Genomic DNA, 13,631 nt, shown 5'->3' with positions numbered 1-13,631 from the left:
GTTAGATTGCCAAACATTTCTCTGGACAGAAGTATATACTGTACTGTATATAAGTTCATCAGAGATGGGTTTACCTGACAAGATCACGCCTCACTTGAGTCTCATCCAAGTCTATTTTGTAGATCACTTTTTCTTGGCAGCAGGATTTCTCCTCTGGAACACAATTTCAATCAGTCCATTATTAAAGAGCACAGAGCTTCACATTTCAGCCTCATTTCATTTGTATAGATTCCCTCCTTCTAGTTTCATGGTGTCTGCAATCATTCAGAGCGCTTCTTTTATATTCCCAAAACTCCAATAAGTATTTGTGTGAGAAGTTTGCTACCAAACCAGTTTCATTCTTATTTGCTGTATAGCACAGTAGGTCTATAGCAGGGATGAGCAACTGTAGGTATTTTAAAGTTCTTATTGATGTGAGTGTTGTCCAAAAGAAAAGACAAAGCAGAGTTCATCGTACTGAATTGTGATATTTTATTTAAAATATCCTTTGATTTACACAACCTACTCAACACTTTCAAAGTGTGAAAAAATGGGGGGGGGTGAAAAACAATTAAAAATAAAAACCTGAAAGGTCTTCATTAGATAAGTATTCACCCCCTTTGCTATGACACTCCTAAATAAGCTCAGGTGCAACCAATTGCCTTCAGAATTCACACAATAAGTTAAATGGAGTCCATCTGTGTGCAATAAAAGTGGTTCACATGATCTCAGATTAAATACATCTGTCTCTGTAAGGTCCCACAGTTGGGTAGTGCATTCAAAGCAAAGATACTACCATGAAAACCAGGGGTGTCAAACTCAGTTCCTGGAGGGCCGCTGTGTCTTCTGGCTTTCGTTTCACCAGAGCTCTCAATTATTTAATTGGTCTAATTATTTGATTAACTGAAGACATTTAACACTTCTCTTCAGGCCTCAAAATGTTTCATAGGTAGTGTACCTTGAATCAAGTGCATTTGTAAAACCATCAACTGTAAAGACTTTGAAAAATATTAAATATGTCAAATTCAACAAATAATTAGATCAATTATGTTAATTGAGAGCTTAAGCTGGAATGAAAACCAGAAGACCATGCGGCCCTCGAGGCACCCCTGATGAAGGAGCAAGGAGCAAGGAGCTTTCAAAAGTTGTGGAAATGCACAGATCAGGGGAGGGGTATAAAAAGATTTCAAAGACACTGAATGTCCCTTGGAGCACAGTCAAGTCAATCATTAAGTGGAAGGTATACGGCACCACCCAGAATCTGCTTAGAGCAGGCTGTCCTCCCAAACTAAGCAGCCAGGTAAGAAGGGCATTGGTCAGAGAAGCCAGCAAGAGGCCAATGACAACTCTGAAAGACCTACAGTGTTCCATGGCTGAGATGGAAGAAATTGTCCATGTGTCAACAATAGTTCAGGTACTCCACAAACTGGCCTTTACGGAAGAGTGGCAAGAAGGAAGCCATTTCTGAAAAAAGCCCATGTAAAATCCTGCTTGGAATTTGCAAAAAGGCATGTGGGAGACTCAGAAAAGATGTGGCAAAAGCTTTTGTGGTCCGACGAAACAAAAATTGAACTATTTGGCCTAAATGCAAAGCGTTATGTCTGGCGCAAACCCAACACAGCACATCACCCAGGTAACACCATCCCTACTGTGAAGCATGGTGGTGGCAGCATCATGCTATGGGGATGCTTTTCATCAGCAGGGACAGGGAAGCTTGTCAGGGTAGAGGGCAAAATGGATGGAGCTAAATACAGGCAAATCCTTGAGGAAAACACACAATGAATAGCAGCACCGTCAATTAACTTACACCCATCTAAACAAGTATAGCATTCAATTAAATCTTTCCAATTAATAAACACATTTGTTAACTGGCACACATTTAAATACATATTGCACACGACTGCTAGCAGCACCTTCAATTAATAAGCACATTTGTTAATCAATTTGCACACATTTAAATAAATATTGCACATGACTACTTTGGAATGCATATTAGCAAACCCTTAGAAAAATGAAAACACATCCATTATGCTATATGGCTTATTATTAGTTTAAAATGTACCTAACTACAGCTACCTAAATTATCCTACATTAGCACAACTAATGGGTCAAGGGCCCAGTAACTAATTGTATATATATATATATATATATATATATATATATATATATATACACACATACACATATACTATATATATATATATATATATATATATATATATAAACAAAACCATTGCGCACATAGGACATTGCAATGCATTGCCGTTTCAAAAAGTACTGACAACAAGGCAAATTTATGTATGCTTCAAATCAAGTTAGCGTTCCTTGAGCTATCTTCCCCAACATCACATAACAGAAAAGAGAGGATAAACAAAATAAAGTGTCTTTGCCAAGCCGTGAGGAGTACATTTAATATTTCTTCTGCCGAGTAAAAAGAAAAAAAAACGTCCCGCACTATACCAGAATCTGTCCTTATTTTGGCCAAAACAATAACAAACTCTTGCAACCCGGGACACCGCAGTAACCACCCAGATAAGTCCCCACACCTTCCAAGACAGCAGCACAGTCCTGAGATAACAGCACACAGTCCAGGAATAATCGCACATGGTTAGTTGCCCAACACAACAAAACACAGCAATAAAAGTAGCTTTTCAGAGTCAAACCCGCTTGAAGCTTGCCGGTCCGGTTCGCCTCGATGCCCTCAACTCCGACACCAACACAGCAAAAACATCAGTTCACTTTTCCTCTTGGAGGTAAACAAACTACGGCAGCTTATATAACCCGCTTTTTAACCTCTGCACTGAAAAGAAATCCTCCAACCACATCACTTCCTTCTAGTTTTCCAGAGGACTACAGGACCGCAAAAACTTAAAGCGACAGTAAGGATTTACACAACCCAGAAAAATAGGCCACAGCACTACAGTCTCCCCCCCATAAAAAGACTCAACCATGGCTGAGGCTACTATTACACCCTAAAAACCGGGAAAATCCTCCTCCTCTCTCTCATCCTGGAACAGTTCAAGCACATGTCATCTTTCTGAATCTTCCTGTTCCTGAGCAGAAGGATAAAGGCTTTATGATTATTGATGTGTATATTATGTACATTTTGTCCAGTTTCTTAACAAATTAACAGATAATTTATAGGCCCTCTCTGTTGTACGACCCTATAGGGTCCTTTCCAATGGGTGGCAAATTTAACTGTAAATCTTTGCGACGCTTTTGATAATGCACGATTCCTTATCCACACTCGATCCTGAAGGAGGTACTGGGTATTTCTATGCTGTTTATCATAATTTCTTGCCTGGTGACATCTGGATTTGGCAACATGATCTGTCACATGTTGTTTCAGCTGGGACATCTCCTTAAGGACGGTATAAGCAGACTTCTCTGGAGTTGCTGGGGAGACCTGCAAAGCCACCTCTATGGGTCCTCGAAGCAATCTTCCAAGGTTCAGCTCAGCAGGCGTGTATCCAGTGGTGTCTTGTCTGGCCATATTGATGGCAAACCTAAACTCGGCCAAGTAACGATCCCATTGTTTATGTTTATCTTCCACATAGGATGAAATCACAGCTTTTACAGTTCGATTCACTCTTTCAGTAAAGTTAGTCTGAGGATGGTAAGCAGTGGTCAGTTTTTTTTACAATGTTCCATTTTTCACAGACACTGGTTATCAACTCAGACACAAACTGTGGTCCACGATCTGACAAGATAAAATCAGGAGTACCCCAGTGAGTGAAAACTTCTTTAATAAGTATTCTCGCGATGGTATCTGCCGTAGCACGTCTTAGGGAAATAGTTCAACCCATTTTGTATAATGGTCTACAACTACCAAGAGCTGTGTATTGTTTATAGAACTAGTCGGCAGTGGACCCACCAAATCCATTCCAATAAGCTCCCAAGGCTTCCTGGAGTCAACATGTTGAAGCTTTCCTACTGGTTTCCGATTTTCAGGCTTGAAAACCTGACACACTGGACACTGACGGACATGGACATTGACATCCTTCCAGACCCCTGGCCAATAAGCACAAGTCAAAATTTTATTTAGAGTTTTGTATCGCCCAAAATGTCCACTCAGAGAGTTATCATGGTAAGCCTGAAGAATTTATTTTCTGAAATCTTGGGGAACATAGATCTGATAGTGAGTACCTGAATGAAGAGTAATTACTTTGTGATACACCTTATCTTCCAGTATGGTGTAGGAAACCACAGGTTCAGGCAGATTTTTAGTCTCGGGGAGGGGTGGAGCCAGCAGCACAATGCAGAAACAAACAAAAGGCAACCAACGTTCAGAGCGACAGCGTGTGAGGCGACAACGTGGGAGAAGTACGAGTGGACAAGTACATCACAGTTAGAAGCAGTTTGAAAGCAGGTTGACAGCTGCAGAAGCTAAACTGAAATTCAGAAAAAAATTAAATAAAACATGGTCTTCAAGCCAGTAATCTGTGACAACTGCATGATGTGGGAAATCCGAGAAAACCCAGCAGAGTTGACCAAGTGTGTGTAAAGTGCCGCACGAGCCAGAACTTGCTTCAACGGAGGAAAATGAGAGAGCAACAGGAGCTTGAGGAGCTGACACACCCACAATTCATGGAAGCTTGCACCCCTAGTAGACTGAAAGACAACAGGGAAATGGAAGAGAGTCAAAACAGCTGGGTTCAGATAGGCAGAAGGAGGGAAAAAAGAAACTTTGTCAAACACAACCATCAGAAATCCAGACATCCAACAAAGTTGAGCCACTTCAACATTTAGATGACCAAAACCAACCTCAAGAGAATGAAAGAAACAGTGCTTGCCAGGCAGCAAAAAGAAGGGAGGTCATGATTGTTGGGGACTCCATATTGAGAAACACAGCAAGTTCAGTTCGCAATTTGGACCCCCTTACTACAACAGTATGCTGCCTTCCAGGAGCCTCTGTCAAGCACATCACTGAGAACGTGGACAGGCTCCTAGAACAAATAGGAGATGACCCAGTAGTAGTCGTCCACATCGGTACAAACAACATTGGAAGAGACAGGCCAAGATCCATGCAAAACAAATTCAGAGAGCTAGGAAGGAAATTAAAAAAGACAAAACCAAAACTGTGGTATTTTCTGGGATACTGCCAGCACCTTGCAAAGGACCATATGGACAGCTGGAAATACAAAATCAAAATGCATTGCTGAAATCGTGAGACATTTCTATTAAACTTATTTATCTTAATGCTAGAAGTCTCAGAAACAAAATTTTAGAACTTGAAGCTACTGCACTAACAAGTAACTACGATGTGATAGGTGTTACAGAAACGTGGTTGTCAGAGAGTGATGGAGAATATAATATTAGTGGGTACACACTGTATAGGAAAGACAGGCAGGACAGAAGAGGCGGAGGGGTAGTGCTATACATAAGAAATAGTCTTGAAGCCCAGGTGTTAAATCTGGTCAAAGAAAACAACGCCAAATCAAAATGGGTCAGAATAATGGACAAAAATTCAAAGGGCATAATAATAGGAGCATGCTATAGACCGCGAAATTCAGGCGCCGAGCAAAATAATCTGTTATACAATGACATTAGCAATGAATGTAGAAAAGGAGAAGCCATACTAATGGGGGATTTCAACTTCCCCCGTATAAAATGGGAGAACCCAGTGGGGAGCACGATGGATGAAATTGAAATGGTGGAAACGACAAATGACTGCTTCCTAACGCAATTTTTCAAGGCACCGACTAGAGGGGAGGCATGCCTTGATTTAGTCTTTTCAAATAACGAAGACAGAATAACTAAAACAGAGGTCAGAGAGCCATTGGCAATCTCAGACCACAACATGGTCTCATTTGAAGTATTTTTTAAAACCCCAAAAGTAATGACTAAAGCTAAGATTTACAATTTTAGAAAAGCAAACTATGAAGGTATGAAACAGAGACTAACAAAAGTAGATTGGAGTAAAATAGAGAAAACACCCACAGAAAAAGAACATAAGAAAGTTTACAAAACGAGAGGAGGCCATTCAGCCCATCTTGCTCATTTGGTTGTTTGTAGCTTATTGATCCCAGAATCTCATCAAGCAGTTTCTTAAAGGATCCCAGGGTGTCAACTTCAACAACATTACTAGGGAGTTGGTTGCAGACCCTCACAAACCTCTGTGTAAAAAAGTGCCTCTTATTTTCTGTTTTGAATGCCCCTTTATCTAATCTCCATTTGTGACCCCTGGTCCTTGTTTCTTTTTTCAGGTAAAAGAAGTCCCCTGGGTTGACTTTGTCTATACCTTTTAGGATTTTGAATGTTTGAATCAGATCGCCGTATTGTCTTCTTTGTTCAAGACTGAATAGATTCAATTCTTTTAGCCTGTCTGCATACGACATGCCTTTTAAACCCGCAATAATTCTGGTTGCTCTTCTTTGCACTCTTTCTAGAGCAGCAATATCCTTTATTTGTAACTAGGTGACAAGAAATGAACACAATATTCTAGGCGAGGTCTTACTAATGCATTGTAAAGTTTTAACATCTTCCCTTGATTTAAATTCAACACTTCTCACAATATATCCGAGCATCTTGTTGGCCTTTTTTATAGCTTCCCCACATTGTCTAGATGAAGACATTTCTGAGTCAACATAAACTCCTAGCTCTTTTTCATAGTTCCCTTCTTCAGTTTCAGTATCTCCCATATGATATTTATAATGCACATTTTTATTGCCTGCATGCAATACTGTACACTTTTCTCTGTTAAATTTAATTTGCCATGTGTCTGTCCAGTTCTGAATGCTGTCTAGATCATTTTGAATGACCTTTGCTGCTGCAACAGTGTTTGCCACTCCTCCTATTTTTGTGTCATCTGCAAATTAATGTAGATTAGGAATAGCAGAGGACCTAATACTGATCCCTGTGGTACACCACTGGTTACCTAGCTCCATTTTGAGGTTTCTCCACTAATCAGTACTTTCTGTTTTCTACATGTTAACCACTCCCTAATCCATGCGCATGCATTTCCTTGAATCCCTACTGTGTTCAGTTTGAGAATTAATCTTTTATGCAGGACTTTGTCAAAAGCTTTCTGGAAATCTAAATAAACCATGTTGTATGCTTTGCAATTATCCATTGTCGATGTTGCAGCCTCAAAAAAATCAAGCAGGTTAGTTAGACACAATCTCCCTTTCCTAGAACCATGCTGACTCTCTCCCAGGATATTGTTACCATATAGGTAAGTTTCCATTTTAGATCTTATTATAGTTTCCATAAGTTTACATATAATAGAAGTCAGGCTTATTGGTTTGTAGTTACCTGGTTCGGTTTTGTCTCCCTTTTTGAGGATCGGTATTAAGTTTGCAATTTTCCAGTCTGTCGGTACAACCACTGTGTCAAGAGACTGTTGCATGATCTTGGTTAGCAGTTTGTAAATGACTTCTTTCATTTCTTTCAGTACTATTGGGAGGATATCATCCGGCCCAGGGGATTTGATTATTTTAAGAGCTCCTAGTCCCTTTAACACTTCTGCCTCTGTTATGCTAAAGTTGTTTAAAACTGGATATTTAGAAGATTGTACTGCATTTTGACCTGAAAAAAGAAACATGGGGTCACAAATGGAGATTAGATAAAGGGGCATTCAGAACAGAAAATAGGAGGCACTTTTATCATACAGAGAATTGTGAGGGTCTGGAACCAGTAATGTTGTTAAAGCTTACACCCTGGGATCCTTCACGAAGCTGCTTGATGAGATTCTGGGATCAATAAGCTACAAACAAGCAAACGAGAAAGATGGGCTGAATGGCCTCCTCTCGTTTGTAAACTTTCTTATGTTTTTATGTGACAAGTTTCAAGATGGAGTTGTGAAACTGTCTCCCACCCAATACAGTCAGACAGCACATCGTGTGGTGTTTTTGTTTGTAAGGTCTGCATACAGTACAGCTGCTATATCAGGTTTTGAATGATTATTTAAATAAAGCCACACTGGGTGACATTAAATAGTTTCTTGAAGTAATATAAAAATAGCCTATCCACATAACTTGTACCAGCATGATTAAAAAAAAAAACTCTTCTCAGTTTGCAGAGGATGTTCTCGAAGGCAGACAAAGCAACTTTTCCCCCCAAAGAGAGTCCATTGCTTTTATCCGAAAGGCGATCAACCTTCTAAAGGAATCAGGTATATAGGGTAATAGTACAGTATGAGAAAGTTAATACTGATGGCACTGATGATGCGTGAGAGAGAGAGACACACTAACAGTATAAGTTTGGTATTTTTTTGGAAAGGTCCTGCTTGATTTATAGAGGGGGCACCAAATATTCCAGTGACTGCTAAAAACTGTGCCCCTGGAAAAAATGGTGCCCCCTTGTTTATTGAGAGCAAATGCTCAGCAGTGTGACAAAAGTTGTTGATTGTGTATTCAGATGGCAAATAAATAATAATTATAATCTCCTTTCAAGTTCAACATTTCTGTTATTGGTTTATCTGTGTGTGTGTGTGTGTGTGAGTAACAGTTGTGAAAAGCTGTCAGGAATGAAATTACTTACAAATAAATAAGTAAATAAATATTTAGAAGATTGTACTGCATTTAACAGAATTATAAAATAACTGGATTAGTTTACACATGGTAGATTATTTGTGTAGTAATAATAATAACGAGAGTGTTTCAATTTGTTTATTGTGGTCTGTGAAAAATACACGTACAGTTCGTCACAAGACTTCATTTAATTACCGTTGCGTTTTGTTGTTGTTTTTCTTATTAATTTTCTTAGCAGACGCCCTCACTCAGGGCGACTTACAGTTGTCAAAAAATACATATTTCACAATACAGTAAGAGCAGATAAAATATACAATAACTTCAGAGCAACTTTAACAAATATATCCATGTACAGTTCGATAATCACAATATGGAAGAGTACATACTCTTATTAGGACGGAAGTATTGTAAGTAACGAGCTCATTTATACACATTTGAAGAAACACAATATATAGTTGTTGTTGTTGTTGTTGTTACTGTATTTAAATAATATATTCTGGATGTAGAATCGCTGAAATCACAAGCTTACACAAATATCTGCCATCCAGAACCAATAAACTCGCTTCCGTTTGCAGCAGCCCGCAAGATCACTTTGCAGCAGGTGCTGCTCTACAGTCTAGTGGATTGCAATGACAGGTTACGCGCTTTGCGTCGTGAGCGAGGAATCACACGCTCCCGTTGGCAGATAGCAAGGTTTGTTACAAACGCATGCGCACATCCACCGGGGACACATGAATCCTAGGGAGCACTGAATTAGACATAACACTGGCCCTAAGCTGCATTCACATTAGGTACTGTGGATTTCAGTTTCAACAGTACTACTGTCAGCATGATTACCTACATTTTGAGCTAACATTTTTTTTAAAAATTACAGGTTTCAGACTTACACTAGTTGTCACAAAAAATACACATTTCAAGAACCACAGAATGCCAACATTGTGTTCAGCTTTAGCTGGAATTGTCACTGGAGGAAATCTTAGTACACAGGATTTTATTTTGAACAGAATATGTGCTTACCTTAGACAATATACCAAGGATTGCAATTTAACGGAGCAAGTGTTTTTAACTATGAAACCTGCCACTGAAAAATTGCTGGATTTCAAATAAGACGAGCTGTTGATTGAATGCGGTTCTGAAATGAGTGGACTCGAGTCTTTTTTCACACAACACTGGATTTAATGATGGACAGTGAGAGAGATTTTGTGTACATTTATAACTGTGATATAAGTAGATTGTGTAAGCGTGGGTATTTATTAAGGACTCTGATACAGACGTTGATCAATGAAATGGGTTTTATTTAACCAGAAATACATTTTAAAGTCTACCGTCCCATGCAACAGTTCAGCCTTGTTTACATGATCGCCATCTTGTGTCTCCCAGAACAGCAAAACAGGAAGCAACGTCTGAAGTAAACAACTTTACTTTTAGATTGAGTCACACTAGCAAAAGCCACAAGGCTTATACAGCATTACAAAATAATAAAAGTTACAGATTCTCATAAATATCGAGAGGAACGGTAGTTCCTCGTGCCAAGTTACAGCGAAACACATATAGTTTACGTGTTTTCAGGGTACTGGTGCAGCAAAAGTAAATCAGCCAAAAGCACCATTGCACATTGAATCTGTAGTTCCCAACACTCTTAAGTGAAATGTCAAAAAAAGTAAATACCTGTGTGGAAGGGTGGGGGTATTCACTGACACAGGAGCCAGAAGATTGGAGTTGAAATACCACTCAGATGCACTGTTTTATTTTTACCAGTAGTTGGCACTGTGGTTCCGCTGTTCCCCTATACCAACAATGGTAAAGAGGGTTACGGTCCAAGCACTCGCAGGTGCCTAAAAATAATAATTCAAAATAGAAGGTACAAAGAAAAATAGAAAATAAAACACAGTAATAAAACTACAAAACAAAAGTGATGCTTACGCAGTGCCCCCACTGCCGCTAAGCTGATCACCACGGGCCTCCGACCTATGCTCATCTATTTCCTATACATTGGGGTGGCCAGAGTTCCCCGTATCTACACACGTCCCCTCGGGTACGTAATTATTTATTTTACTTTTTACTTTATTTTAAGGCAGGCTGTCTCCCTCAGTCGTGCTTGCCTGGTCTTTGTTTACACTGGCGTCTTCCGCCAGTGTCACTGGGTACCCTCTCTGTGGCCACATGAATGCACAACCAAGTGCAGTTCTTATGGGCCGAGCAAGGCCCGCCTCTCAGAGAGAGAGAACGCCAACACACCCTCTTCCCCAACTCTCCGTGTCACTGCCATGGCCGACAGGCAGATCTACAAGGCTGCTGCCCCCTTCCTGCAGTACCATGCATGCGCCAGATAGTCAGCACAGATCTAACCTCCCCATTACAACCTGTCATACAGTAAGAGAAATAAGTCGCCAAAGGAAGGTAAGATTTTTGCAGACCCCAGGCACTTTTATCCACGCATATGTATATTACAGGACATCCGAGTTTAATGACAATTAAATATTTATTGTGATCTATCATTTATATTAATTGATTTATTTCTGTTTTAAAATGGAACATTTGCCTGCAAAACAAAATCTTTCTTTATATAAATAAAAAAAAGGTCTGGTATACATGAGATTTGAACAAACAACATTCAGTTTGCAAGTATGTAGTGTTAACTGTCAGTGCTACATGATTAGTTGAGACAAGCAGTATTTTGAAAGATGAAGTCAACCAGTTGAGAATTCTCCCTATTTTTTTCTTCTATTTTTACGATTTTCTTTTACGACCCATCATTCATCTCCATCAATCTTATTCTGAGATTTTGAGCTGGAGTTTTGACAATTTTTGGTTTCCTGTGAGTGTAATGCTCATTGTAGTCCTTATTGGCACAAGGAAGTATGGCTTTCTCTCTCTATACTGGTCGATGAGAGTGGCAATAATGTAAAAGGTTTAAAAGTAAAATCAGAGAGTTAACAAAGGAATGTAAAGTGGATATTACAGGTTGATCAAGACAGGTTAAACCACAAACTTGGGTTTAAAAAGAATCAATGTTATGTTGGGTTGGAAAAGGTATGTTATTATATTGGATAGGGTATATGGAGGCATTAAGACCCTGAGGATGATACTGATGTCAGGATTCTCTCCAATGTAGGTTAATTCTTTAATTGTGTAATTGTCTTGGAGTTAAAAGAGTGGTAAGGTTGAGAAGGTGGGGGGTGGAACGTGAAGAAGAGTTGCTAAGAGCATTAGTGGAGTTGGTTGTGCAGAAATAAACTAAAGTAAGGAAAACTAAATAAGTTACCTGTGAGCGTAAATCGGGGTAAACAGGAGTAGCCTCTCCCTGTTTAGAGAGAGATGATTTAACTGTTTAGTTAGATCAAAAAAAGGGTTTAGGCTTTTCTTTTGTTTTTGTATGCACAAACGGTGCATTTGTTTTGTTTTCAAATAAAGACATGCCCCAGCGTGTTTCATTCTAAGTTCTTTTTTTCTTGGAATTATTCTTGCATACTACACACCATGATGACATTATCCTGAACGACAACAGCAAATTCGCTACATATAGTACCAGAAGTGGGGTTTCATAAGAACCCTGATAAATGGAAGAGCTTCTACAGAGAGCTCTGCAGGCTACAGCCGCACAACAGCAAGCCACGGCTGTGCTGCAAGAAAATAACCAAATCCTCGCAGAACAAGCTGCACAGGATCGCCTCGAATGGTGCACCATGGTTCAACAGCTGGGTGCCGCTTAACCGACCAGAGAGCCAACAGCTGCGGCTCAGCACCCGATAAGGGCCAGTCACTTTCTTCAGAAAATGACTTCAGCGGATGATGTGGAAGCCTACCTGCTGGCATTTGAGAGGAAGGCCCAGAGAGAGACGCCAAGGATTACAAAGTCTTAACCCTTTGTGGTCCATTGTCGGACTGGGTCCGACATCATTATAGCAACCCAATAAACGGGTGTGTAACAGGGGAGATCTAGACTGACTGTCTGGCACATCCGTATTACTGCAGGTAGAGGGCAGCAGTCTCGTGGGATCCGCCTGTCGTCCATGGCGATGACACGGAGAGGTGGGGAAGAGGGTGTGTGTGCTTTCCCTCTCTCTGAGTGGCTGAGGGGCGGGCCTTGGGAGACTGCTCGGCCCATAAGAACTGGCTTGGTTATGCACTCGGGTGGCCGGGTTGGGGAAAGTACAGTGTCGCTGGCGGAAGAGGCCAGCGTGAAATAAGGAATACTACCCAGGAACCAAAAAAAAAAATAATTGTTACACGGTGCTATTATTATTATTATTTATTTATTACATAGGTGAACCCTATAGCAAACGAAAGGGTGGGGCGGGGCTGGAGATGCCTAGTGAGTGCTTTGTTGATATGCAGGGCCATTTAAACCCGTTTGACTGTGAAAAAAAATACTTTTAAACAGCGTGTCTAAAATTAACTGCATATGTGAAAATTAATTAGACCTGGCGTGCCTGACGCGCAATTAATAAATGGACCGCAAAGGGTTAAAAGTACTTTCAAACAGTTTTATATATATATACACAGACGTGCTCAAATTTGTTGGTACCCTTACAGCTCATTGAAATAATGCTTCATTCCTCCTGAAAAGTGATGAAATTAAAAGCTATTTTTATCATGTATACTTGCATGCCTTTGGTTTGTCATAGAATAAAGCAAAGAAGCTGTGAAAAGAGATGAATTATTGCTTATTCTACAAAGATATTCTAAAATGGCCTGGACACATTTGTTGGTATCCCTTAGAAAAGATAATAAATATTTGGATTATAGTTATATTTCAAACTAATGAGTTTCTTTAATTAGTATCACACATGTCTCCAATCTTGTAATCAGTCATTCAGCCTATTTAAATGGAGAAAAGTAGTCACTGTGCTGTTTGGTATCATTGTGTGCACCACATTGAACATGGACCAGAGAAAGCAAAGGAGAGAGTTGTCTGAGAAGATCAGAAAGAAAATAATAGACAAGCATGGTAAAGGTAATGGCTACAAGACCATCTCCAAGCAGCTTGATGTTCCTGTGACAACAGTTGCAAATATTATGAAGAAGTTTAAGGTCCATGGAACTGTAGCCAACCTCCCTGGGCGCGGCCGCAAGAGGAAAATCAACCCCAGATTGAACAGAAGGATAGTGTGAATGGTAGAAAAAGAACCAAGGATAACTGCCAAAGAGATACAAGCTGAACTCCAAGGTGAAGGTACG

At 39.9% G+C, this 13,631-nt stretch overlaps 1 protein-coding gene across 2 annotated transcripts in view; it reads right to left on the bottom strand.

The window, feature by feature from the left end:
• LOC117395522 (uncharacterized transmembrane protein DDB_G0289901-like) overlaps nt 1-13,631 on the bottom strand; it is a 40,883-nt gene that overhangs the window by 16,480 nt on the left and 10,772 nt on the right. For both annotated transcript variants that reach the window (XM_059005765.1, XM_059005766.1), the window contains exon 2: nt 75-153. The gene's annotated coding sequence lies outside the window, so the exon portion shown is untranslated. The remainder of the gene's footprint in view (nt 1-74; nt 154-13,631) is intronic.

This window comes from Acipenser ruthenus, chromosome 32 (assembly GCF_902713425.1).
Source record: "Acipenser ruthenus chromosome 32, fAciRut3.2 maternal haplotype, whole genome shotgun sequence".
NCBI lineage: Eukaryota > Metazoa > Chordata > Actinopteri > Acipenseriformes > Acipenseridae > Acipenser > Acipenser ruthenus.
The sequence above is the reverse complement of the archived record's forward strand: the minus strand, read 5'-3'. Positions and strand labels throughout refer to the sequence as shown.